The following is a 25,655-nucleotide window of genomic DNA, read 5'->3' on the forward strand; positions in this document are numbered from 1 at the left end:
CTCCTCGTTTCTGTCCTAAATGGCTTACCCCTTATCCTTAGACTGTGACCCCTGGTTCTGGACTCCCCGACCATCGGGAACATCCTTCCTGCATCTAGTCTGTCCAGTCCTGTCAGAATTTTATAAGTTGCAATGAGATCCCCTCTCATTCTTCTAAACTCCAGTGAGTACAAGCTCAATCGAACCAATCTCTCCTCATACGTCATTCCTGCCATCCCAGGTATCAGCCTGGTGAATCTTCGCTGAACTCCTTCCATGGCAAGAACATCCTTCCTCAGACAAGGCGACCAAAACTACACACAATACTCAAGATGTGGTCTCACCAAGGCCCTGTACAACTGCAGAAAGACATCCTTGTTCCTGTACTCAAACCCTCTCGCTACGAAGGCCAACATACCATTTGCCTTCTTAACCGCCTGCTGCACCTGCATGCTTACCTTCAGCGACTGGTGCACAAGGACACCCAGGTCTCGTTGCACTTCACCTTCTCCCAATCTATTGCCATTCAGATAATAATCCACCTTCCTGTTTTTGCCACCAAAGTGGATAACCTCGCATTTATCCACGTTATATTGCATCTGCCATGCTTCTGCCCAATCATCCAACCTGTCCAAGCCATCCTGGAGTTTCTCGGCATCCTCCTCACAGCACACTCGTCCACCCAGCTTTGTGTCGTCTGCAAACTTGGAGATATTACATCTAATTCCCTGGTCCAGATCATTAATATATATTGTGAATAGCTGGGGTCCTAGGACCGATCCCTGCGGTGCCACACTAATCACTGCCTGCCACTCAGAAAAAGACCCGTTTATTCCAACTCTTTGCTTTCTGTCTGCCAACCAGTTCTCTATCCAAGTCAATACCTTGCCCCCAATCCCATGTGCCTTAACTTTACACGCTAATATCTTATGCGGGACCTTATCGAAAGCCTTCTGAAAGTCCAAATACACCACATCCACTGGTTCTCCCTTATCTATTTTACCAGTTACATCCTCAAAAAATTCCAGTAGATTAGTCAAGCATGATTTACCTTTTGTAAATCCATGTTGACTTTGTCCGATCCTGTCACAGTTTTCCAAGTGCTCTGCTATTACATCTTTTATAATGGACTCTAGCATTTTCCCCCACTACCGATGTCAGGCTTACCGGTCTGTAATTCCCCGTTTGCTCTCTACCACCTTTTTTGAATAGTGGGGTAACATTAGCTACCCTCCAATCCATGGGTACTGTTCCAGATTCCATCGAATGTTGGAAGATGATCAGCCACTTCCTCAAGTACCCTAGGATGTAGATTATCAGGCCCTGGGGATTTATCGGCCTTCAATCCCGTCAATTTTCCTAACACCATTTCCCTACAAATACTGATTTCTTTCAGTTCCACCCTTTCATCAGACCCTATGTTCTCCGACATCTCTGGGAGATTATTTGTGTCCTCCTTTGTGAAGACAGAACCAAAATATGTATTTAATTGGTCTACCATTTCTTTGTTCCCCATTATAAATTCCCCAGATTCTGACTGCAAGGGACCTACGCTTGACTTCGCCAATCTTTTTCTCTTCACATATCTATAAAAGCTTTTACAGTCAGTTTTTATGTTCCCTGCAAGCTTACTCTCATAATCTATTTTCCCCTTCTTAATTAATCCTTTTGTCCTCCTTTGTTGAATCCTAAACTGCTCCCAATCCTCAGGTTTACTGCGTTTTCTGGCCAATTTATATGTCCTCTCCTTGGATCTTATGCTATCCCTAATTTCCCTCATTAGCCCCAGTTGAGTCATCTTTTTTGTTTTATTTTTATGCCAAACTGGGATGAACAAATTCTGTAGTTCATCCATACGGTCTTTGAATGTTTGCCATTGCCTAGCCACGGTCAACCCTTTGAGTGACACTCCCCAATCGATCCTACCCAAATCGCGCCTCAGACCATCGTAGTTTCCTTTCTTTAAATTCAGGACCCTAGTCTCTGAGTCAACTACTTCATTCTCCATCTTAATGAAGAATTCCATCATATTATGAGCGCTCTGACCCAAGGGGCCTCGTACAACAAGATTGCAAATGAATCCTTTCTCGTTACATAATACCCAGTCTAAGATGGCCTGATCTCTGGTTGGTTCCTCGACATATTGGTCCAGGAAACCATCCCTTAAACACTCCAGGAATTCCTCCTCCACAGTATTGTTGCTAATTTGGTTAGCCCAATCTATATGTAGATTAAAGTCACCCATGATGACTGCTGTGCCCTTATTGCACGCTTCTCTAATTTCCTGTTTAATGCCATCCCCAACCTCAGCATTACTGTTTGGGGGTCTATATACAACTCCCACTAATGTTTTCTGCCCCATGGTATTTCTCAGCTCTACCCATACAGATTCCACATCATCAGAGCTAATATCCTTCCTTACAATTGTGTTAATCCCTTTTTTAACCAGCAATGCTACCCCACCTCCTTTTCCTTTTTGCCTATCTTTCCTGAATATTGAATACCCCTGGATGTTGAGTACCCTGGAGCCATGTTTCCGTAATCCCAATCAAATCATATTCGTTTACCTCTATTTGCGCAGCTAATTCATCCACCTTATTATGAATGCTCCTCACATTAAGACACAAAGCCTTCAGGCTTGTTTTTTTAACGCTCTTAGACCTATTAGAATTATTATTTACTGTGGCCATGTTTGATTTAAACCGTTGATTTCTCTGACTGCCACTTTTGTTTTTCTCCTTCCTATCTTTTGCTTTTATCCTCGTTTCCCTTCCCTCTGTTTCCTTGCTCAGGTTCCCAACCCCCTGCCAGTTTAGTTTAAACCCTCCCCCAGAGCACGAGCAAACACTCTCCCTAGGACATCGGTCCCGGCCCTGCCCAGGTGCAAACCGTCCGGTTTGTACTGGTCCCACCGCCCCCAGAACCAGTTCCAATGTCCCAGGAATTTGAATCCCTCCCCCTTGCACCATTCCTCTAGCCACGTATTCATCTGAAATATCCTTCTATTTCTACTCTGACTAGCAGATGGCACTGGTAGCAATCCTGAGATTACTACCTTTGAGGTCCTATTTTTTAATTTACCTCCTTACTCCCTATATTCAGCTTTTAGGACCTCATCCCATTTTTTACATATATTGTTGGTACCTATATGCACCACAACAACTGGCTGTTCACCCTCCCCTTCCAAAATGTTCTGCAACCACTCTGAGACATCCTTGACCCTTGCACCAGGGAGGCAACACACCATCCTGGAGTCTCGTTTGCGGCCGCAGAAACGCCTATCTATTCCCCTTACAATAGAATTCCCTATTACTATAGCTCTACCCTTCTTTTTCCTCCCGTCCTGTGCAGCAGAGCCACCCCTCGTGGCAGGAAGTTGGCTGCTGCTGCCTTCCTCTAATAAGCCATCCCCCTCAACAGTATTCAAAGTGGTATATCTGTTTGAGAGGGGGATGTCCACAGGGGACCCCTGCACTACCTGCCTGCGCCTACTACTCTGTCTGTTGGTCACCCCTTCCCTTTCTGCCTGTCCAACCTTTGCCTGCGGTGTGACCAACTGCTTGAACATGATATCCATGACGTCCTCAGCATCGCGAATGGTCCAGTATATATCCAATCGCAGCTCCAGCGCCGCAATGCGGTCTGCCAGTAGCTGCAGCTGGACACACTTCCTGCACACATGGTTGTCAAGGACACAGGAAGTGTCCGAGTTCCCACATAGCGCAGGAGGAGCATACCACGGGGTCGGGCTGTCCTGCCATGACTTACCCTTTAATTAATTGAAATTAAATTAAACAAATCAATCCCACCAATTACACTGCAGTTAAATTATATACTTAAGAGCCCTGGTTTACCAACAGTCCCCGCTACGCCGCAGAGAGCTTAGAAACTATAAACCACAGAGAGAAAAAGTGGTACAATGTTAAATGAGGAGGAATTTCTTCACCCAGAGAGTGGTGAACCTGTGGAATTCTCTACCACAGAAGGCAGTTGAGGCCAATTCATTAAATATATTCAAGAAGGAGTTAGATATATTTCTTAAAGCTAAAGGGATCAAGGAATATGGGGAGAAAGCAGGGACAGTGTACTGAATTTGTATGATCAGCCATGATCTCATTAAATGGCAGAGCAGGCTCAAAGGGCCTACTCCTGCTCCTATCTTCTATGTTTCTATGTAAGTGAAACAAGTGGCGATTGCAGGGCTCTAGCTCAATATTTTCTCTAGCCTTCTGTGGGCAATGACGCAGCATTAGTTTTGCTTTTTAAAACTTATTTGTTGCTTTCAGTTAGCAACAATGGCGGCATTTCGAATCATGTTCAGCTCTCAGATGACCTGTGCCAAATTAATTTTAACCGGCAAAGCTAAACCCTTACGCTGTCAAATACCCCGAAACCTCAACTGTACAAAGAGACCCGAGCTGTTGGGAAAATATACCAGCAACACCAATTCATAAAAGTGGAACATATGAGAAAGTGATCTAATAAAAAGCTACTGTAATTGCTGACTCTTGCACACATCAGCTGATAAAGATGCCAGAGGAAGGTATTCCTGGGCCTGTGCGCAAGGGGCACAGCAAATATCGTAAAATTGGATGGGTCGGAACACACACTTGTAAAGGAAGCCAGATTTTCCTCCACTTCAATTATAATTTAAAAAAAACGTTCATGGCAACAAGAAAAACAGATTGAGAATCTATAAACCAAACTTCATAATATTTGCATAATAAGTATCCAACTTCAACCACATAATTAGATTCTCAATGCTAGGCTGGGGACAGTTACTGCACTTGTATCTAGTAAGTTGCTTTAAAACAAAGTGTTCCATTTATCTGTACAACATAGGAACTGAACAATTAGTTTGTATTTTTAACGTCATCCCAATAATTTGTTCTTTGTATGTACGCTTACCTTCCACCAGTAACCTGGCGAGCAATTCATGGTTTCCAAGGGGAAAACTGATGGGAGAGAGAGAGAAAGCCAATGATTCCACAAACTGAAATCAAAACTAATTCAAACTGTCGCCTCATCAGCTGGTGTGTAAACCAGCTAATGAAAACACTGGGAGCTCTTCCAGGTCCCAATTTAGTCCAACACTTGCTCACATGCCAGCTGGTGTTTCACTAGATTACCATAAGGGATCAAGGAGAGATTTCACATCATCTTTAAGTATTGCCTGTGATTACTCACCTTGGTGCAATATATAAATTGGGCACAGTCCACATTGATGTATATTACAAATGGTCACTGATGGGCCAAATGGCAGTTTCTTGCTCTAGGCTTGATATTTTATGCACACATTTCTTCACCATTTGAAGGGCTGACAGGACTGTGACCATTAACATTCAACATTGAACAATATTCATATCATGTCACAGTGACTCTTCCCTCTAAAATGCAACACAAGTACATACCAGATAAACAAGTACAAACCAAGATAAAAAAACTAGCAAAGGACAAAATCATACAATTTTCCAACATGGAAACAGGCCATTCAGCTGATCACCTCTGCGCTATTTTTACTCCGCATGGTCCTCGTCTAACCCTACCCTCCGGTTTGCTCCCCATAACCTTTAGTATTCCTGTTAATGTTAAAACATTCCACTTTATGACTTAGATCAGGGAGTCTCTAGTGTCTTAGCCAACATTCTTCCCTCAGCTAAAACCACTCAAAAAAGTTAACTGGTCATTCAGCTCATTGCTGATAACGCGCTGTGCACAAAATGGCTGCCATATTTGCCTACATACAGTCTCTGCACTTCAAAATAATTGATTGCAAGTTAAGATGTTTCTAAAAGACACGATAAGGCTCAGTATAAATGCCAGTCTTTACAACATCCTGTTTAGGAAGGAAACCGATCAGGACAGCACGAGCTAGCCAGACCAAATCTTACCACAAATAACAACAGAAAACGCTGGAAAAACTCAGCAGGCCAGGCAACATCCGTGGAGAGAGAAACAGAGTTAACGTTTCAGGTTGAAACCCTTCTTCAGAACTGAGAAAAAAGCAGGAAATGAAACAGATTAAAAAGCAAGTTTGGGGGCTGGGAAATGGGGGAGGGGATGAAAGAACAAAAGGGAAGGTCTGTGGGAGGTGAAGAGACATTAAGAGATATTCAAGGCGAGACGAGATGGTAATACGACAGGTAAAGAGACAAAGGATGGCTCGAGATGAAGTATGAAATGCGCTGGCAGAATGAAAGACAGCTGCCATGTGGGAGAGAGAAAAAAAAAAGAGGCACGGACTTACCACAGACTGAAACACTTGCATTACAACTGCAGTGTTGGTGCAAGGTGGTTTTGCTTTGTACCGATGCTGGAGTTATAGGTTCAACAGGTTCTTGAATTCACAGTCAAGGCCCAATCTGACAATGGAACAAAATGGAGCAAGACTCCCTGGAGGAAGTAGCGTTATTCTGCTTCACTGGCAGTTCGGGCCTGGACACCCAATTTACACTCCACAAGTCTAGTGTCAGCGCAAAGTAATTTCACTTTTGCGCTAACTTATAGGGCTAATGCACGACTAATTACTGCCATTTTACAGCAGTTACACCAAGGCCACATCTATTAAGAATGCAGTTGCTCCATCTGTTTTTCTGCTACAGAAATGTATGGAAACAAATCAGACTTAATGCTACATTTTGTGATGCTGGGAGAAGAGAAATATTTTAGCTTTTACAGTTCCTTTATTATCAGTGCATATCCTATAGCAGAGTTCCTTTTAATGAGTCATCTTATTTTTTATGATTGTGACAAGCTTATAGTTCAAAAATAAAATGACAAGTATTTGACCTAGATAGGTTTAACATGGTGAATAAATAGTACCTGTCAAAAAATTACAAATGATATTAATATTTTTATCCTACCAGTACTATGAACAACTGAATTTTCAACACATCAAAATAACCTGGTACACATTCTACACCACCAGGACTACCTTGGAACATCTGAAAAATCTATTTATAGTCTGGGAATGTTACAGCTAACACATGGGACTAAGTCCCTGTGACGAAATAGTACCATATGGTACTTAGCAGACGTTACTAATCTTGTGACAGCATGTCAAAGTTACAGTGACTACATTTTCAAGTCAAAGAAATCTCCATCAAACCTGCAGACCCGAATCAAATCATTGCTTTGGTTAAACTGGGCATTAGCTTACTTGGTGACTTTATTGGGAAAGACTGAAATTCTTGACAGCTCAGTGACTTGTGACGCTATACCTGCAACAGAAATGCATATGTTTGATAATATTTTGTCTTTAAAACAAATTCTGCATTATTTCTTACATGATCGAGCAGGTGATTGACTTTCTTTTAACATCCCTACTCACGTTTACTCAGTGAAAGCACCATTCCGAAAACCCAGGTGGGGTCAGGTGGAAAGAAACCTGCTGTCAGGTTCCTTGCACAAGTCTGCTTTGCCCTCCAACATTTTCCCTGTAGAAAAATGCCCAACTGCTGTGCAGTGCCTCACTGATGACTTGCCCATATTAAGGCACTCAAAATGCAAATTGCTCATCTTAGGTACAATGTACTGAAAGTTTCAACATGGTGTTAACGCTTTGATTTTTCATTTCACCCAACTCCCTCCTCAAATCTTATCCCTTCCGGTCTTGAAGGTTCATGCTGGCGTCTGCAGACCTCCAGTACCTTGCACAACCATTCTTCATTCTCAAGAATAGGCAGGAAGTGTTGGCAGACTATTCCACCACAGAAGGCATCATAGCCAAGCAAGATCAGGTCATCACTTTTCCAGCAGGAATCATTGGCAAATGATCAGGAGTGAACACTCTAGTGTATGTAACCGTTCCACCTTTAAGAGAACTATTTTAAGGGTTGCACTACTTTATCTTGGCTGCTGTATACTGTAATACCGGTGGTGACCACACCGGTATATAAGTGCTGTGTAATGATTTATTGGGCAGTTCCGCCCTGACCTTCAACTAGTAAAGACCTGTTAAAATTTACTCTTGTGGTCTGTGTAATAATTCTCATTATAACACACAGACTTAACAGTGGCGACGAGTACGATCTTACCCTGCGGCAGAGATACATCCAAGGCAGTTTAACGGGCGTCGAGAGGAGGCATCCGCCCTCATCATTCTGCTGAGAAAAGACTCGGGTCTGCAGAGCAAAGGAAGAATTCTGACACGAAGCCTTCCATCAGCAACAGGCAGTGATCATCCCTTCTATCACGGTGGTGGGTAAGCCGATCAGCGACGAGCAGCAAGTCGGCCACGTTGACTGTGAGTAGGGGAGAAAATAACAAAAAAAAAAACGGAGGATATAAGGGCGGAGAACTCGACCACGGCCGGGGAAAAGAGCCGGACAGAAGTCGGGGCCAGAGGCGCTGAGACTGGGGCAGCGTAAGGCACGGAAGCCGCGGTGAATGCAAACGCAGCCGGTGCGAAAGACCGGGCTGCAAGCGGGCTGGGAGACGCAACAGCGTCGAGAGAGAGCTCGACCGCGACCGGTGAAAAAGGCCGGGCAGCTACCGAGGCCGCGAGGCGCAGCGACCGGGTCAGCGTAAGGCGCGGGAGAAAATTTTTTAAAAACCGCGGAGAACTCAGCCGCAGCCGGGGGGAAAGGACCGGACTGCAAGAGGGGCTGGGAGGCACGATTTGAAAACCGCTGGGGGAGGGCGAACGCAGCAAATCGGCAATCGCCATTACAGCCAGCGGGGGAGAAAGGCAAACGTGGGAAGCCTCCATTTTCGGAGGCGGGGGAAGAAGACAAGCGCGGGAAACCGCCATTTTGTAAAAAAAAATATAATTCTTTTGTTTCTCAAGAAGATCGCGAGGATGCCTAAGCGTGGTAACATCAACGATTTCGATCCCGATGTTGAAGATTGGGCCACGTATGTAGAACGCATAGAGATATATTGTAAGGCAAATAAAATATCAGATGAAGATAAAGCACTAACCTTACTAAACTCAATGGGTGCGATGACATACGGGCTATTGAAGCATCTTCTATCACCAGCTAAACCGGCGGATCAGACTTTCGCTAATATTGTTGCTGTCCTGAAGAATCATTTGAACCCCACACCGCTGATGTTAGCGGAACGATTTAAATTTTATGCGAGAACGCAACTGAAAGAGGAAAGCAACGCGGAGTATTTAATTGAACTGCGTAAGCTAGCGAAATACTGTCAGTTTGGGGAAAGCCTGACAGAAGCACTGAGAGACAAATTCGTGTGTGGATTGTCGAAAGAAGGAACACAAAAGCGGTTGCTTGAAGAGAATGATCTTACACTTGATAAGGCTGTCACTATTGCAGCATCGCACGAAGCCGCAGCGAGAGGCACCGCGGAAATGCAGCTGAAGGCAGCGGTACTCAGCGTAGATCAAATGGCTTCGGGTACAACGAAATGTTATCGTTGTGGGAAGACAACACACGATCAGAACCAATGCTGGTTTAAAAACCAGGAATGTAGAAAATGTGGCAAGCTTGGTCACATAGCTAAAGTATGCCGGTCAGGAAAGAAGACCAGCAACAAAAAGTCACCACAGGAAAAGTGCAGAAAGGTACATAAGGTGGCTGAGAAGAGTTCGGATGAACAGAATTCGGATTCAGACTCCAACAGCAAGGAACTGGGTAGTCTGAGAATTCACAACGTGAGTAAGGAAGCTGACCGACAAACTATCTGGGTCACACTGCAGATAGCAGGAGTCCAAGTGAAGATGGAATTGGACACCGGATCGGCGTTGACAGTCATGAATAAGCAAGATTACAAAAAGTTATTCAAACATATTCCCCTACGGGATACGGAGATAGTATTGCAGACATACACGGGGCAAAAAGTATACCCCATCGGAAAGATAAAAGTCAAGGTGATACACAAAGGCAAAGAACACCAAGGAATGGACTTATATGTACTACCTGAGGGAGGTCCACCACTTCTGGGACGGGAGTGGATCAGGAAAATAAATATGGACTGGCACTCCCTAAACGCAATAACGGTAGATTCCGGAAAAAAGATGTCAAACCTGAACGATTGTCCAGAATATTGGATGAGGCTAAAGAGGTGTTCCAACAGGGACTGGGAACACAGAGGAATTAAGGCAAAAATCAGGATTGCAGAACATGCAAACCCAAAATTTTTCAAAGCCAGACCGGTACCGTATGCGATACGACCTGCTGTGGAAGCTGAGCTGGAAGGGCTGGAACGTTCAGGAGTACTGTCTAAGGTGGACTGGAGTGAGTGGGCCACGCCCATTGTTCCCCGTCATGAAGCGTTCATCGAGTAACAAGCCAGGGGAACCGGGGAAGGTCCGCATCTGTGGAGATTTCAAGATCACAGTTAATCCGGTGCTTCACACGGTGCAATATCCGCTTCCGCGGATTGAGGATATCTTTGCTTCATTGTCTGGCGGGAAACGCTTCACCAAGATAGACCTGGCGCAAGCGTACTTACAGATGGAAGTTGAGGAAGAGTCGCGCCAGTATCTCACAATCAGCACGCACAGAGGCTTGTATCGATATAATAGACTGGTTTTTGGAGTGGCTTCGGCTCCGGCAATTTGGCAGAGGGCCATGGAGCAGGTATTACAGGGAATTCCAAGCACCCAATGTTACTTGGACGATATCCTGATTACAGGAGATGACGATGAGGAACACCTTGCAAATTTGAAACTGGTGCTCACCAGGTTGAAGGAATATGGCCTTCGAGTTAATCGCCAGAAATGTGAGTTCTTTCAGAAACGGATCTCGTACTGTGGTCATGTCATTGACCAGGAGGGGCTGCACAAGTCACCTGACAAGATCGAAGCTGTTGTGAAGGCTCCCGCTCCGGAAAATGTATCCCAGTCGAGATCGTCCCTAGGGTTGATTAACTATTACCATAAGTCTCTGCCAAATCTATCCACGGTGCTGTACCCGCTGAATGCTCTTTTGCAGAAAGAAGTACCATGGAAGTGGAGCGAGGACTGTAAGAAGGCCTTTCGCAAAAGCAAGACATTGATCACCTCAGAGGAAGTGTTGGCTCACTTCAACCCAACGCTACCTATTCGTTTAGCTTGTGATGCTTCTCCTTATGGTATTGGAGCGGTACTCTCACACAAGTTGCCAAATGGCTCGGAAAGGCCAGTCGCATTTGCATCCAGATCATTGACCTCCGCTGAGCGCAACTATGCTCAGATAGATAGGGAGGCTCTCAGCCTGGTGTGGGGAGTAAAGAAGTTTAATCATTACCTGCAGGGCCAGAAGTTTACACTGCTGACAGACCACCAGCCGTTGGTATCCATATTCAACCCTAAAAAGGGCGTTTCCATTATGACAGCACAAAGGCTACAGAGGTGGTCCCTTTTCCTAGGGGCACACCAATATGACATAGAATACAAAGGATCAAAACAGCATGGGAATGCTGACGGTTTATCACGCCTACCGTTGCCAACGGTAGAAGAGGTGCCTACAGTGGACCCAGTGGAGATGTTCCACTCAACCATAGTGGAATGTCTACCAGTAACAAATTCTACAATCGAAAAGGAAACAAGAAATGACCCGACTCTCTCACGAGTCTACGATTTAACGGTGAAGGGATGGCCAGCACATGGCGAACCACTGTTGCCAGCATTTTCGCAAAGAAGAGAACAGCTGTCAGTGTGCCGAGGAACTTTGATGTGTGGATCCAGAGTGGTGATTCCACCCAAACTCCAGCATAAAGTGCTAAAGGAGCTTCACGAGGGGCATCTGGGTGGAGTGAAAATGAAGAACCTAGCCAGAGCGTTCGTGTGGTGGCCAGGTATCGATGGAGACATCGAAGAAATGACCAAGAGCTGTTTAGGATGCCAGAAGGTCCAAAATGCCCCACCACAAGTTCCTCTGCATCCATGGGAGTGGCCCTCATCTCCATGGCAAAGGGTACATATCGACTTTGCTGGTCCATTTATGGACTCAATGTTCTTAATCGCGGTGGATGCACACTCCAAGTGGCCGGAGGTAATAAAGATGTCCTCCACCACCACGGAAAAAACCATCACAGTATTAAGGACCATATTTGCCAGGAATGGGCTGCCGGAACAGATCTGTTCTGATAATGGACCGCAATTTGTGTCCGAAGAATTCAGGAAGTTCTTAAAAAACAATGGGGTTAAGCACTACACGTCCGCCCCATACCATCCCGCCACCAATGGATTGGCTGAAAGGTTTGTCCAGACCTTCAAGAAGGCCATAAAGGCCATGGGTAATGAAGACATAAATCTACAACATAAGGTAGATAACTTCTTGTTGGCGTACAGGAATGCAACACATGCGGTCACAAACCAAACTCCCGCCATGATGTTTTTCAATAGAAGACTAAGATGCCGGCTGGATTTGATCAAGCCAAACATCAGAAGGGACGTAGAGAACCGGCAATTTCAAGGCATGAATGAAAGGCCAACTAGAACCTTCCAGATAGGTCAACAAGTTTTGGCCCGGTACTACCGTACCGAGAAATGGCAGCCTGGAACTATTTGCACACGACTGGGACCGCTGATGTATACCGTGGACATTGGTGAAAGCATAATAAGGCGCCATGCTGACCAGATCATAGCGTCATCCGAAAAGGGACAACCTACACCACAACTCTATACGCCTAATGATGAAGCAGAGATACCCATAGTATCTACCTCCGATCCGGTGATACTGGAACCAGATGAACCCGACACTGACATTCAAGCCGAATCGACCTTGCCAAAAGAACCTACTACACCACCGAGGCGTTATCCGGACCGAGTCAGGAAGCCTCCAGAGAGACTGAATCACAGAAACCCCACAGTGCAGATAGAGGCCATTTCGGCCCATCGAGCCTGCACCGACACATATCCCACCCGATCCCCGTAACCCCTGCACCAACACATATCCCACCCTATCCCCCTAACACTAAGGGTCAATTTATCATAGCCAATCAACCTAACCCGCACATCTTTGGAATCTGTGAACTGTTTTTACATTAAGTTGTGTATATATGTTATGATGTTATGTTTAATGGGAATATATACTGTTAACCTAAAAAGGGAGGATTGTAGTGTATGTAACCGTTCCACCTTTAAGAGAACTATTTTAAGGGTTGCACTACTTTATCTTGGCTGCTGTATACTGTAATACCGGTGGTGACCACACCGGTATTTAAGTGCTGTGTAATGATTTATTGGGCAGTTCCGCCCTGACCTTCAACTAGTAAAGACCTGTTAAAATTTACTCTTGTGGTCTGTGTAATAATTCTCATTATAACACACAGACTTAACAAACACCCTCGTTGACTTTTCTCTTTTCTGATCCAGGGCTGCTGAGGCTAATTGCAACACCCCCTACTGAGATGAGCTAATTCAGTACAGAGCAGAAATCCACACTGAGGCTTTCTTATTCTGTATGGTTTAATTGACACGGTCTTCACCATATGAGATTATTTGATCTCAAGGTGCTTTGGTCTTACTAGAAAAAAAGGTAACATCTCCAGCAAGATACAATTCTGTGCTGTGAAATTCTAATATTAAAATGACCATTTACAGATAAATCCTAATAGGGTATTCCCCCCAAGTCCCTCAGCTGGTTTATTAATTGTCAGATCACCCATTTCCTTTGCATCTTGTTTGGAGTTGTATCATGTTAGAGAAGCCATTCAATCGGTAATATTTAGAATGTCAGCCTTGCTCAGCGATAGAACTCTCGCACTGGAGTCAGAAGGGTCTGGGTTCAAGTCCCAGACCAGAGACTTGAGCAAATAATCCAGGGCAACACTCCAGTGCAGTACTGAGGGAGTGCTGCACTGTCAGAGGCACTGCCTTTCAGATGAGGTGTTAAACTCAGGCCTTGTCTACCCTCTCAGGTGGACGTTAAAGATCCCATGGCGCTCTACAAAAATGAGCTGGGGAGTTCTCCCTGGTGTCCTGGCCAATCTTTATCCCTCAAACAACTTCATTAAAACAAATTATCTGGTCATTTATCACATTCCTGTTTGTGGGACCTTGCTGTGCATAAATTGGCTGCTGCATTTCCCACATTACAACAGTGACTACACTTCAGAAGTACTTCATTGGCTGCGAAGCACTTTGAGATGTCCCGAGGTTGTGAATATAGTAGTTACTAAACGGCTTACAAGAATAAAGCCAGCAATACTTATGATCCTTTGGGGCTTATAATTATGAAAGGCACTATATAAATGCAAGTTCTTTCTTTTGACTAGGTGTGCTGTAGATGAAGATGTTTGGAGTTTATTTAACATTGAATTACATAGAATATTCAGCACAGAAACAGGCCATTCAGCCCAGCCAGTCTGGGCTGATGTTTATACTCCACACGAGTCTTCTCCCATTCCCTCGACCTCATCTCAGCTTTTCAGAATATCTTTCTATTCAGAATAAGCATGTACCTCTCTGAAAATTCTCCTTTAATATTCCAGACAAATGCACATCTGAATGGTATCCTACAAGGATAAGGTGCATCTTTATCTTGGCCTGTCTTATTCAAATTGTTTGACAATGAGTGTGTGAACACCCCTCAGTGCATTTTGTCAGCTTTTGAGATTCAGACAGATCATACATTGCAGTCTTTGGACGCTCAACAAAGGTAGTTCACCAACACACACACAGACGTAGGATTTTCAGAAAAGTACATTGAAGCTGGACAACATAATCCAGGGTTGAACTGCAAGAACTTTGTGCACAGATATAGAACAATTCATCAAATTCTTGTAGCTGACTGCATTAACAGCAGCAGACTAAATCAATCATCAGCTTGCCATCAGTAGACTGCAAGTGAGCAGGTCTGCGAGGAAAAAAAATAAGCAAAACAAATCTTTACATAATGCTCTTTTAAAAAATCTTTTAAAACTCAAGTTAATGAAAAAAGGCACCAATTTTACACTGAACAGAACAAATTTTTTTTATTAAGAAAGTGCCATTCCAAACAATCGCTCAGCAGCCAGAATACTTATTCACAACGCACTACATCATTTCAGTGAGGGAGTAACTCATTTATCTGAACTCATTAAAAAGATAGCTTCAGCCCCAACAATAAATCTGTGCCACTGTTCACATTAAACCATGCTTTGCTCACAAAAAAGTCCTAAATGGATCATAAAGCAATATGACAGTGAGAAGGGCAGAGCCCCTTTCTCCCACCCACCCCCAGTAAAAGGCTCGCAGTACCTCATGCTGCTGAAAATCTGTTCAAGGACTGCCAACATTATTCAAGCAGAAACATTCCTCACCATGGGAATTTTTCCATAGAGTAAAAAAGGAAACATCATTAAATGCAAACTGTGATCGGGCAAATTTCCTTAGATGGAAATATATTTATAAAAGAAAAAAAACTTCTAAAGTTTACAATGGCAGAGTATTTTTTTTAGGTTGTTCACCAATGTGTGTCATCAAAAATAGATTGAGCACAAAACTGATCCTTGTTCCTATTCTCAGCCGTGCTGCTAGGAGGGGCAGAGGCCTGAGAGTTGGGTGTCCACCACAGAGAAATAAAGTGAGGGACTTATTTCCCTCCTAAGTTCTGAAAATTGAATTAATTATTTCTAGATAGCTGAAACCTTCCAAATGACACACAGGAGGGAGGATTTTCTTTCCATTATATAAATAAATAAATAAGCAAGGAACAGAGTGCTGGCAGTCTCTTGGCAATCTGAAACATATAAACATCCCCAAAACGAATTCACACCCTGCCAATATTCAGTTGAACAATAGGCTAAATGCTTCAAGCTGATGACCTTTAGTTATTGATATACAGTATGTACTTATACACACACACACACACACAAATATATATACACGTACACGTATCACACACATACACACACACAAAACAAAATCCATGTGTGTGTACATAAATATATACCTGTTGAGTGTGTGACATCATTTAATAATTTCAATTACAGGTCGGCAGCTTGTATATAATTGTCTCCATTTGTTAGAAAGGATTAACAAAAAGTGCTTCTTTCTGGTTATTTGAAAATCAATTTTAAAATTCACCATGTTTAATAAAATGTGTGTTTAGACAGCCCAACAGTATTTGCCCCTAATCATCATTGTAAGTTCTGCTGAGCACTGACTCTGAAGAATAAAGCAACCTTTATATATCCCTTCCATTACCAGGCCACAAGCAAAAATAGACTGAATAAATACGTTCACTTATTCAGAGAGTTTAACGACTAAAATCTGTCTGGCACAGAAACCAGACTTAGAATAAACTACTCTTCCCTAGCTGAAGCAGTTGCAGTAGGAGCTCAGAATCATACTTAGCAGCAGCAAAAGATGGTGCAATACAGCAACCGCCATTACAGAATCCAATTTTTTTTAATTTCCAAACACTGTCGAACACTTTGCAAAAGCAATCTAAATTCAAACTTTATGCACAAAATGGGTCTTTAACTGCTATTTGTAATGTCCAAAGAATGGACATATAAAACAACAACTTGTGTTTATAGAGTGCCTTTAATGTAGTAAAAACACCCCAAGGCGCTGCACAGGAGTATCATCAGGCAAAATTTGACACTGAGCCCCATGAAGAGATATTAGGACAGGTGACCAAAAGCTTGGTCAAAGAGGTAGGTTTTAAGGAGCGACTTATAGGAGGAGGAGAGAGAGGTAGAGAGGAGGAGAGGTTTAGGGAGGGAATTCCAGAGCTTAGGGTCTCGGCAGCTGAAGGCACGGCCACCAATGGTGGAGCGATTAAATTTGGAGATGTGGAAGAGGCCGGAATCGGAGGAGCGCAGAGATCTGAGGGTTGTAGGGCTGGAGGAGGTTACAGAGATAGGGAGATGCGAGGCCATGGAAGGATTTGAACAAAAAGGATGTTGTAGCGGTACCACCAAGTGTCCCTTACTTATTATACATAATTCCCTTGAACTTAACGATGTATATATATATAGTTTACCTGTACGGGGCGTTGCCCCTTTAAGAACGCGACCTAACGCAATGATGTCATGTCGCGCATCACGTGACTCACCTAAACGCGAGCCGGCCCAGTTCGGCCTCCCGCTCCCGCGACTTCGACCGCAACGGCCGGCTGCAGTGCCGGGTGCACGCGATGACATCATCGCGCCATTCACGTGACTGCCCAAGCGCGGGAAAACGCGATGATGTCATCATGCAATCCACGGGACTGCCGAGTCAGTCCTCGTGGCGTCCCCACTGGGGAAAGGCCTGTTCCACGACTCTCCTGCATCGTTCTACGTTGTTTGCTGTACTTCATCTAATTCAACATTAAAATCCTGTTTGTTGCTCTTCCGAGTCAAGCTCCGTTATTTGTTAGGAATACACCTATTCCTACAATGTGAATTTTAAAATTGGGCCTCCTCAGTATGCAGAGCAAAAAACACACAATGGGAGAGGGAGAGAGAGGGGATAACAAATTTACGTGCTTGATCTAAAAATATACACAAGTGGATAGTTTATGTGTTGCCCATCACCCCTGTGCTCCCGATTTCCATCCTACGTAAACCTGAGCTCATCCAAAACACGGCTGCCCGTGTCCTAACCCACACTAAATCTTGTTCGCTCATCACCCCTGTGCTCGCTGACCTACATTGGCTCCTGGTTAAGCAGCGCCTCGATTTCAAAATTCTCATCTTTGTTTCCAAATCCCTCCATGGCCTCGCCCCCTTCCTATCTCTGTAATCTCCTTCAGCCCCCAACCTCCTGAAATATCTGCGCTCCTCTAATTCTGCCCTCGAGCATCCCAGATTATAAATCACTCAACCATTGGCGGCCGTGCCTTCTGTTGCCTAGGCCCTAAGCTCTGGAATTCCCTCCCTAAACCTCTCCGCCTCGCTACCTCTCTTTCCTCCTTTAAGACACTCCTTAAAACCTACCTCTTTGACCAAGCTTTTGGTCACCAGCCCTAGTTTATCCTTGTGGATCGGTGTCAAATTTGTTGTCTTAAAATAATCCTGTGCAGCGCCTTGGGATGTTTTACTGCGTTAAAGGCGCTATATAAATACAAGTTGTTGTTGTTGATAGGAAGTGACCTATTTCATTAGAATTTGATTCTGTCAACTACATGACATAGTTTTGGAGCACTGTCTACCGTTGGCCAATTTCAGCCTAACACAAACTATTTACTGTGTGTTGGAAACTGCAAACTAGAAGTTACAGTATCTGCACACGCCAGAACACTGGCAACATCACCCAGATGAGGATGTGATTTGGAAGTCTCACACTGGCTGCAGTAGGAAGTGCTCTTGAGGTCAAGGCTCAAGCATATTCACTGGGGAAATGTAGCAGAAGGTTTACCCTGTAGCAAACCCACACTAAATCTGACTTAAGAAGATAAGAATTAGGAACAGGAGTAGGCCATACGGCCGCTCAAGCCTGCTCCTCCATTCAATACGATCATGGCCGAGCTTCGACCTCAACTCCACTTTTCTGCCCATCTCCATATCCCTTGATTCCCCTAGAGTCCAAAAATCTATCAATCTCAGCCTTGAATACACAACGATTCAGCTTCCACAGCCTTTTAAGGTAGAGAATTCCAAAGATTCACAACCCTCTGAGTGAAGAAATTCCTGCTCATCTCAGTCTTAAGCAGCATGCTATAGACAGAGCTAAGCGATCCCACAATCAACGGATCGGATCAGAGCTCTGCTGTCCTGCCACATCCAGTCGTGAATGGCAGTGGACCATTAAACAATGGAGGAGGAGGATCCTTGAATATCCCCATCCTCAATGATGGTGGAGTCCAGCATGCGAGTGCAAAAGACAAAGCTGAAGCGCTTGCAACCATCTTCAGCCAGAAGTGCCGAATGGATGATCCATAACGGCCTCCTCCTGAGGTCCCCACCACCACGGAAGCCAGTCTTCATCCAATTCGATTCACTCCACGTGTTATCAAGAAACGGCCGAGCGCACTGGATACAGCAAAGGCTATGGGACCCGACAACATCCCGGCTGTCGTGCTGAAGACTTGTGCTCCAGAACTAGCCGCGCCTCTAGCCAAGCTGTTCCAGTACAGCTAGAACACTGGCATCTATCTGACAATTTGGAAAACTGCCCAGGTATGTCCTATCCACAAAAAGCAGGACAAATCCAATCCGACCAATTACTGCTCCATCAGTCTACTCTCAATCATCAGCAAAGTGATGGAAGGTGCCGGCGATAGTGCTATCAAGCAGCACTTACTCACCAATAACCTGCTCATTGATGCCCAGTTTGGGTTCCGCCAGGACCACTCGGCTCCCGACCTCATTACAGTTTGGTCCAAACATGGACAAAGGAGCTGAATTCCAGGGGTGAGGTGAGAGTGACTGCCCTTGACATCAAGGCAGCATTTGACCGAGTGTGGCATCAAGGAGCTCTACTAAAACTGAAGTCAGTGGGAACCAGGGGGGGGGGGGGGCAGGGGGGGGAACTCTCCATACCTAGCACAAAGGAAGATGGTTGTGGTGGTTGGAGGTCAATCATTACAGCCCCAGGACATCGCTGCAGGAATTCCTCAGCGCAGTGTCCTAGGCCCAACCATCTTTAGCTGCTTCATCAATGACCTTCCCTCCATCATAAGGTCAGAAGTGGGAATGTTCACTGATGACTGCACAGTATTCAGTGCCATTCGCAACTCCTCAGATAATGAAGCAGTCCATGCCCACATGCAACAAGATCAGAACAACATTCAGGCTTGGGCTGATAAGTGGCAGGTAACATTCGCGCCACACAAGTGCCAGGCAATGACTATCTCCAACAAGCGAGAATCTAACCACCGCCCCATGACATTCAATGGCATTACCATCATTGAATCCCCCACCATCAATATCCTATGGGTCACCATTGACCAGAAACTTAACTGGATGTCTTGGGCATCTAAATTTAAGTGCCTTGGTGTAGATTAAAAGATATACATGTTCCAAAGTGACGCCAGCGCAGGGGAAGAAGCTGATTGGTGAGTAGTGGGTGAGTGCTTTTTTTTTTCTTCAATTTTAAGTCTATTTCTTTTAAGATAGTTCATAGTTTAGTTCGGGAGAGCGAGAATCTGAGTTTTTAAATTTAAGGTAAGAGTTTTTAAATTAAAAGTATGACAGGGGACCTCAGTCCTGTGCGTTGCACGGCCTGCAGCATGTGGGAATTCCTAGATGCTTCTTGCAGTCAGGATGACCACATGTGCAGTAAGTGCCAATGGTTTGGCCAACTTGAGATCTGGTTTTCGGAGCTCGAGCGTCAGCTGGAGGCACTGCGGTGTATCCGCGAGGCTGAGAGTTACGTGGATAGCACGTTTTTAGACGTGGTCACCCTGCAGCTTAAGAAAGTGCAGTCAGAGACGGAATGGGTGGCCACCAGTCAGAAGAGGGGCAGGCAGGCAGTAAAAAAAAGCCCCAGAGAGTGCATCTCACTCAACAACCGTTTTTGTGTGTTGGAAAACGGTGGAAGTGATGGTTCCTCTGGGGAGTGCAGCCAGAGCCAAGTTCACGGCACTGTGGGTGGCTCAGCTGCACAAGGGGGGAGGAGTAAGAGTGGGAGGGCAATAGTGGTAGGAGACTCAATAGTGAGAGGTGCAGACAGACGTTTCTGCGGCCGCAGACATGACTCCACGATGGTATGTTGCCTCCCTGGTGCCAGGGTCAAGGATGTCATTGAACGGCTGCAGGGCATTCTGAAGGGGGAGGGCGAACAGTCAGAGGTCATGGTTCACATTGGTACCAACGACATAGATAGAAAGAGGGATGAGGTCCTGCAACAAGAATTTAGGGAGCTAGGTAGCAGATTAAAAAGCAGGACCTCAAAGGTTGTAACCTCTGGATTACTCCCGGTGCCACATGCTAGTGAGTATAGGAATAGGAGGATAGAGCAGATGAATGCTTGGCTAAAGAGTTGGTGCAGGAGGGAGGGCGGGCTTTAATTTCCTGGATCTGCTTCTGGGGAAGGTGGGACCTGTGCAAGTCAGATGGGTTGCCCCTGAACCGGAACGGGACCAACAACCTTGCGGGGAGGTTTGCTAATGCTGTTGGTGGGGGGGGGGGGGGGGGTTTAAACTAACTTGGCAGGGGGATGGGACATGGAGTGGAGCTATAGTAGGGGGTGATGCACAGCCAAATATAGAGGAAAAAACAAGTCCGTCTGGAAGGCAGAGCAAATATGTAACGACACAAGGGAGTATGGCAAGGCTGGATGGCATTTATTTTAATGCAAGGAGTCTTGCGAGTAAGGCAGATGAATTGAAGGTGTTGATGAACACGAGAGAATGATAATGGCCCAGAAATTCGGGTCGGGGGCTTCCCGCGGGTGCAAGCCCCCGACCTACACTTACCTAGCACGCCGGCAGTTGACCTCTTGGCCTGCGTGGAATTCCTCTCCGAGGCCTGTCCCAGAGGCCGGCGCACTATGCTGGCGTGTCCCAGGGGTGTAGTTAGTGCGAAGCGTCCCCTGGGATCACATGAGCAACAGGCAGCCAATCGGAGCAGGGAATGCTCCATTCATAAGTCTTGACAGATAGACCTGTCAAAACGTATAAATGCTGAGGCTGTAAAACTGTACTTTACCTTCAAATACATTTTTTTTTAAATCACACTTTGTAAATAAACTATAAATGACATTAAATAACTATTTTAAACAAAAATTTAAATTTTTGAAAAAAATAATTTTATAAAAAAACAGGGCTAAAAATAAACTTACCGTGCTTTAAAGTATTTAAAAGTAAAAAACCTGTGAAAAAATGTTTTAATTTTAAATAATTGACCACTTACCTTTGAAAATGAAGTCCTTACGGCTGCTTTTTACATTTCTAAAATGTACAGACTTACCCGCACGTTAAAACCTGAAAAAAAAAGTTCAGCGCGCATGCGCAGACTCCCGCGCGCACACGTTCGACCTCTGAACCCCTTGGTTCAGAGGATCGGAAGTGCCGGTTTCCCGCGCATGCGTAGTGCATGCAAGATTCCGGCACTTCCATCGGGTCCACGTGTGAGTACTCCGTCCGTACTCGCGCGTTGGGACCCGAATTTCTGGGCCATTGTTACTAACACAGAGACATGGTTGAGGGAGGGGCAGGACTGGCAGCTCAATATTCCGGGGTATAGAATCTTCAGGCGAGACAGAGGGGAGTGTAAAAGAGGGGGTGTCGCAATATTAACCAAGGAGTCAATTACTGCTGTAAGGAGGGATGATATCTTAGCAGGTTCCTCTAATTAGGCCATATGGGTAGAACTTAAAAACAAAAAGGCGGCAAGCACTTTGCCAAGAGTGTACTTTCGGCCCCCAAACAGTCAGGGGGAGATAGAGGAACAGATATGTCGGCAAATCTCAGAAAAGTGTAGAAATAGTAGGGTAATAATAGTAGGGGATTTCAACTTCCCCAATATTAACTGGGATAGTCAGAGTGTGAAAGGCTTATAGGGTGCGGAATTCTTGAAGTGCATCCAGGAGAGCTTTTTGAGCCAGCATGTAGAAAGTCCAAAAGAGGGGGCAGTACTGGACCTAATTCTAGGGAATGTAGCCAGGCAAGTGGTAGAACTGTCAGTAGGAGAGCATTTTGGTGACAGTGACCATAATTCGGTAAGATTTAAGGCAGTCATGGAAAAGGACAAAGATGGACTGGAAATAAAGGTTCTAAATTGGGGGAAGGCCGATTTTAATATGATAAGGCAGGATCTGGCCAAAGTGGACTGGGATCAGCTACTTGTAGGAAAATCCACATCAGAGCAGTGGGAGTCTTTCAGAAAGGAAATAGAGTACAGTGCCAACATGTTCCCATAAAGGTCAAGGGTGGGACCAACAAACCCAGGGAACCCTGGATGTCAAGGGATATCCAAGAAAGTATTCGGGAAAAAAAGGGAGGCTTTTGGCAGATACAAAGGACTAAAAACAATGGAAGCCCTAGAGGAGTATAGAAAGTGCAGGGGGGTACTTAAAAAAAGAAATTAGGAGAGCGAAGAGGGGGCATGAAAAAACACTGGCGGGCAAAATAAATGAAAATCCCCAGGTGTTTTACAAATATATTAAGGGCAAGAGAATAACCAGGGAAAGAGTAGGGCCCATTAGGGACCAAAGTGGCAATCTGTGTGTAGAGCCGGAAGATGTAGGTGAGGTTTTAAATGACTATTTTGCATCTGTGTTCACTATGGAGAAGGACGATGTTGGCATAGAAATCAGGCAGGGGGGATTGTGATATACTTGAACAAATTAGCATTGATAGGGAGGAGGTACTAGCGGTTTTAGCGGGCTTAAAAGTGAATAAATCCCCAGGCCCAGACGAGATGTATCCCAGGCTGCTGTGTGCGGCAAGGGAGGAGATTGCAGGGGCTCTGACAAATTTTCAGAACCTCTCTGGCCACAGGGGAGGTGCCAGAGGACTGGAGGACAGTTAACGTAGTACCATTATTCAAGAAGGGTAGTGTGGATAAACCAGGGAATTACAGGCCAATGAGCCTAACATCAGTGGTAGGGAAATTATTGGAAAAAATTCTGAGGGACAGAATTAGTCTCCATTTGGAGAGGCAAGGATTAATCAAGGATAGTCAGCGTGGCTTTGTCAGGGGGGGATCATGTCTATCCAATTTGATTGAATTTCTCGAGGTGGTGACTAAGTGTGTGGATGAGGGTAGTGCAGTTGATGTAGTCTACATGGACTTCCATAAGGCTTCTGACAAAGTCCCGCATGGGAGACTGGTCAAGAAGCAAAGAGCCCATGGGATCCAGGGCAATTTGGCACACTGGATCCAAAATTGGCTTAGTGGCAAGAGGCAGAGGGTGATGGTCGAAGGTTGTTTTTGTGACTGGAAGCCTGTGTCCAGTGGTGTACCGCAGGGATCGGTGCTGGGTCCTTGCTGTTTGTAGTGTACATGAATGATTTAGATATGAATGTAGGAGGTGTGATCAGTAAGTTCGCAGATGATACAAAAATTGGTGGAGTGGTAAATAGCGAGGAGAGAAGCCTCAGGCTACAGGATGATATAGCCGGGTTGGTCAGATGGGCAGAACAGTGGAACAATGGAATTTAACCCTGAAAAGTGTGAGGTGATGCATTTTGGGAGGACTAACAAGGCAAAGGAATACACAATGAATGGTTGGACCCTAGGAAGGACAGAGGATCAGAGGGACCTTGGTGTGCATGTACATAGATCCCTGAAGGCAGCAGGACAGGGTAGATAAGGTGGTTAAAAAGGCATATGGGATACTTATATTCTATGCCTCAGCTAATGAAGGCAAGAGCAGGGAGGTTATGATGGAGCTGTACAAAACGCTAGTTAGGCCACAGCTGGAATACTGTGAGCAGTTCTGGTCGCCACACTATAGGAAGGATGTGATTGCATTGGAGAGGGTGCAGAGGAGATTCACCAGGATGTTACCTGGGCTGGAGCGCTTCAGCTATGAGGAGAGACTGGACAGGCTGAGGTTGTTTTCCTTGGAGCAGAGAAGGCGGAGGGGGGACCTGATTGAGGTGTACAAATTTATGAGGGGCATAGATATGGTAGATAGAAAGTAACTTTTCCCCTTAGTAGAGGGGTCAATAACCAGGGGGCATAGTTGCAAGGTAAGGGGCAGGAGGTTTAGAGGGGATTTGAGGAAAAACTTTTTCACTCAGAGGGTGGTTGGGATCTGGAACTCATTGCCTGAAAGGGTGGTAGAGGCAGGAACCCTCACAACATTCAAAAAGCATTTAGATGAGCACTTGAAATGCCATAGCATACAAGGCTATGGACCAAGTGCTGGAAAATGGGATTAGAATAGACAGGGCTTGATGGCCGGCGCGGACACGATGGGCCGAAGGGCCTCTTTCTGTGCTGTATAACTCTATGACTCTATGGACCAGCTACATAAATACTGTGGCAACAAGAGGTCAGAGGCTAGGTATTCTGTGTTGAGTGTCTCACCTCCTGACTCCCCAAAGCCTTTCCACCATCTACAAGGCACAAGTCAGGATTGCGATGGAATTCTCTCCACTTGCCTGGATGAGTGCAGCTCCAACAACACTCAAGAAGCTGAACACCATCCAAGACAAAGTAGCCCGCTTGATTGGCACCCCATCCACCACCTTAAACATTCACTCCCTCCACCACCGGCGTACCGTGGCTGCAGTGTGTACCATCTACAAGATGCAATGCAGCAACTCGCCAAAGCTTCTTCGACAGGCGCATGGGAACACCACCACCTCCAAGTTCCCCTCCAAGTCACACACCATCCTGACTTGGAGGTATATTGCCGTTGCTTCATCGTCACTCGGTCAAAATCCTGGAACTCCCTCCCTGACAGCACTGTGGTAGTACCTTCACCACCAGCAGTTCAAGGTGGCGGCTCACCACCACCTTCTCAAGGGCAACTAGGGATGGACAATAAATGCTGGTCTTGCCAGCAATGCCCACATCCCAAGAACAAATTTTTTAAAATGGCCGCCCCCTTACCCTGAGAATGTGCCCCTTAGTTCTAGAATGTCCAGCCAGGGGAAACAACCTCTCAGCATCTACCCTGTCTATCGCCCTCAAAATCTTGTATGTTTCAATGAGATCACCTCTCATTCTCCCAAACTCCAGAGAGTATAGGCCCAGTCTACACAATCTCTCCTCATAGGGCAACCCTCTCATCCCAGGCATCAACTTGGAAGTACTTCAGGTTGAAAAGTACAACAGCAGCAAGTATTCCACATCTCAATTAGCACAATATGTAGGAATCTACCTATATTTTTAGTATTAAGTAAATACATATAATGCAAACATTAGTACAGGCATAAAACATTGGAATCTAAATTATAAATGCAGCTCAAGTCTTC

The 25,655-nt window shown here is 45.2% G+C and overlaps 1 protein-coding gene across 3 annotated transcripts in view; it reads right to left on the reverse strand.

Moving 5' to 3' along the window:
* The window catches only part of zdhhc8b (zDHHC palmitoyltransferase 8b), a 262,473-nt gene that overhangs the window by 123,184 nt on the left and 113,634 nt on the right, over positions 1-25,655 (reverse strand). Inside the window, exon 1 of one of the 3 annotated variants that reach the window (XM_086011959.1) lies at positions 4,888-5,818. The exons of the other annotated variants lie outside the window; for them this stretch is intronic. The gene's annotated coding sequence lies outside the window, so the exon portion shown is untranslated. Of the gene's footprint in view, positions 1-4,887; positions 5,819-25,655 lie in introns of those variants that run through there. 3 annotated transcript variants of the gene reach the window in all.

The sequence above is a fragment of the Somniosus microcephalus genome, chromosome 19 (assembly GCF_052327205.1).
Source record: "Somniosus microcephalus isolate GS21.2 chromosome 19, FLI_Smic_1.0, whole genome shotgun sequence".
Classification (NCBI taxonomy): Eukaryota; Metazoa; Chordata; class Chondrichthyes; order Squaliformes; family Somniosidae; genus Somniosus; species Somniosus microcephalus.